Source organism: Papilio xuthus, unplaced genomic scaffold, assembly GCF_000836235.2.
Source record: "Papilio xuthus unplaced genomic scaffold, Pxut_1.1 DF826949.1, whole genome shotgun sequence".
In the NCBI taxonomy this organism is placed as follows: domain Eukaryota; kingdom Metazoa; phylum Arthropoda; class Insecta; order Lepidoptera; family Papilionidae; genus Papilio; species Papilio xuthus.
The window spans coordinates 1,063,116-1,066,594 of NW_013531700.1; positions in this window are offsets into that span (position 1 = coordinate 1,063,116).

Below are 3,479 nucleotides of genomic sequence, written 5' to 3' on the forward strand. Positions count from 1 at the left end.
CGGACGGAATCGCCGGCGACAGCTAGTTTGGCGTAAATGTAGAACATAGCCTGGAATACATAGACTACTCATTGAGTTTTTTTTTAATTCCGCGCGGACGGACAGCTAGTATTTATATAAAAGTTTAAAATAAATTTATCTTAGTAGGTTTTAGTAGTGTTGAGGAATGCGGAACCCTAACATTTTTAACTAAATTTGTTTTTGTATTCAGCGTGTGAATCTGTTTGGTATTTTTATGTTTACTATTTATGTTTTGTGATCAAACATGCTTAGATTGCTTAAGTTCTACAATCTGATAGTAGGTTTTATTAATAATTCTTGTGAAATGAGTAAAATCATAAACTTTTATTATAGCTCCTATGGTCAATAAATTGTTAGTTCCTAAAGTTTTTCGGTTTCGTCTAAATAAATTAAAATAAAATGCTTTCATCTGATTTTCCTATGATTTAATTATCAAACATCTTGAGATAAATATATCGTGTTTTTTATTTCTTTACAAAAACATAAATAAATAATAACTTCCGCAACCTTCCGTTAGGTAAACTGTGACACGATTTGTAAGGGGAAGCATATTCTAACTATTTTAAGACTTCTTATAATGTAGTAAGATTGAATTTAGCTTGTCATGTATAGATGTCTTAGATTGCAAGGAAGACACAGGGCAGCATAACGCAGAAGATAAAACTGTAAATTTAATATTAAAATTATTTGTTTTCTTTTACGAAATAAAATCATTATAAAGAATCTGTAAATTTGGTGTACTATATTTTAATAATTGATTAAAATAATATAACATGAGAATGTTGTTATTGTTACTATTAGCACAGTTAGCAAAGAGTTAACCTGCGTAATGAAGCAACTGCTTTGAATACACTGTGTCGTAGCATAAGTATGCTTGGTCACGCATGCTAGCCGGCGTGGCGTGCGGAGGTCCGTGCTGTGGGTCTAACGGAAGGGCGCAATCAAATGCAGGTGCCCACTCGACTGTACCACCTGTAGGAAAGTCTGCTTATATAATAGGTCTTGTCTATCCATTAATCTTATCAAGTGTCTTTTTACGAGAACTTTCTATGATTTTATCGTTTTTAGATCGGCTAAGAAATCTAACAACTTCGCATTTATTATACCGAAAGGTGACAAAGCAACGGTCACTTTAAATCGCCAAAAAAGCAGTGACCGTTGCTCATCGATTCTAAATATGTAGATGCGTTGTGTACTTTTAATCGACAGAAGAGTCAACTCCAACTTATCAGACAAAACGCAGAATTACTTCCCCTTGACGCATGTTTTCTATGTGGTCTGTGGACAGATGACATAGCGGGCTCTGCCACTTTTCCTCCGTGTGGTGGATTTCCACCGTCACAATACATTAACGGAAAGATATTGCTGACTCTAAATTTTCAAATAGAATGAGAGTGATAGCGTATGTGTTTCAATAATGGAAACTAGAACAATAAATAATTATATACACAGAAGTACAAATTTGCCGACCAAGAATAGGTCACAATGTATAAATTCCGACAGAGTTACGTCGTGCCCCACTTGGCAATGAACTTGCTAAAGTCCTCTTCCGTATACAAGTGCCATTTCGTTTTAGAATAGCTGTTGTAACCAATGCGTGAAAAGAGTTACATCTCTCCACAGATGTCATTAAAAATATATCTTACTAATATTTTAAATGCGACAGTTTAGATGGATGAATATGGATGGAGGTATCTCCTAACATGGGTCTATGAAATTTGGCATAGATGTAGAACATGGTCTGGAAGAACACAAAGGCTACTATTTATGTTTTTTTTTAAATCCCCGAAGACAGTCTTACTGTTTCTTATCAAAGATGTCAATCTCTGATGATTATTTTTATCGTAGACTTATCTATAAGCATCTGATATACTTCGATAATGTATTTTAATAATAATTTATTTCTACATGAATAAATAAAGAAAGAATTCATTATCAAATACTTTGTTATAACGTAAATATTTGCAGCCAAAAGTACTTATGTGTAAGGATCTAAATGATAGTACTTTACGAGTTAATGAACCATAAATCCTGGTATACTAATACTACTATAGTGGTAGAGCCCGCTTTAACATCTTCGCACGAATTGTCCCGGCTCGTCCCGGTGAAATACCACGACCACACAGAAGATACGCGTCAAGTGGAAGCAATTCCGCGTTTCATCTGATGAGTGTGCGTCCCGGAGGCCTAATTTTGTCCTCTTTCCCTTCCCACCCTTTTTCTTATAAGGAAAGGATGGGAAGTGAAAGTGTACTTTCCGGATGAGAGGGTGCATGGAAAGGGAAAATATTTTTTTTCTGTGCATTCTCTAGATCCGTAGATTAAAGGTATGCGACGCATATGCAATTGCGTATGTCTATGAGCAATGGTCAGTTCGCTATTTCAGCGATTTCTAGTGGCCGCTTTCTCATTTGCCTTATAATATAAAAATTATTACTGTATACTAATACTAACACGAAGATTATTTACGTTGTTATGGCGAAGTTATAAAATGCAAACATATCTAATAACCTATGTTAATCTAGATATGTTAGTTTTTATTAAAAATTTACCTTAATTTCTAACATATTATTATGATGTATAATTAATTAAATAGGTCTGTTGTATTTTAATAACAACGATATGTTAATTCTGCATCTTTGTCATTATATTTGTTAGGAATGACTAACGCGTTATAATTTGGCGGTCGCGCTGTCCGTTTGTTAGCATTAATGATATTGGTAACATACAGATTATATTACTACATTGGAATATGTTGGATTGTTTGGAAGACAATTATGTTAAACACGTAAATAATTACTTCTTTGCGTTTCAAATGCTTATGATTCTCGTTTACACGAAAACTAAGGCTACGTTCACACAATCATATATATACTAAATATATTCTTCCAATCAATTTTATATAACACCCGTCTTTTACTCGTATAGTTCCGTCGGGAACAAAAGCGGTTTCGCCCCTTGTCTGGTACACAATTTATACGATCTCCCGGGACTAATATCGCCTGTTATAGAAGAGTATTGGCAATCTATAGACACTAATTATTATCGATAAATTGGTTCAGGAAAAGAATATCATATTAAACCAACTAAATTAGTGATATTGTAGGAAAAACAGCAATTTTTTTAAAGATATCGTTGTTTAAATTGAAAACCAAGACTATTTATAATATTATTAAATCGAACTTTATTCACTCCTACATTTCGTTGTTAACTCTTCCCGCGCGATTCTATTTAATGTCTTCACCTATCTTTTTAATAATGTAAAAGGCAAAGGTTCTTAGTGGCCAGTATGCCACCTCTTTGGAAGAATGTTTAATCTATGTCCACCAAAGAGTTCGGATGCATAATCACTAAATATCATACAAACGTAAATTATGGTATGAATATTAAAATGGGATGGGATCTTTATTAAAACGGGCGCAAACCAGTTTTGTTTTTGACCGTGAGGGTGCCACTGC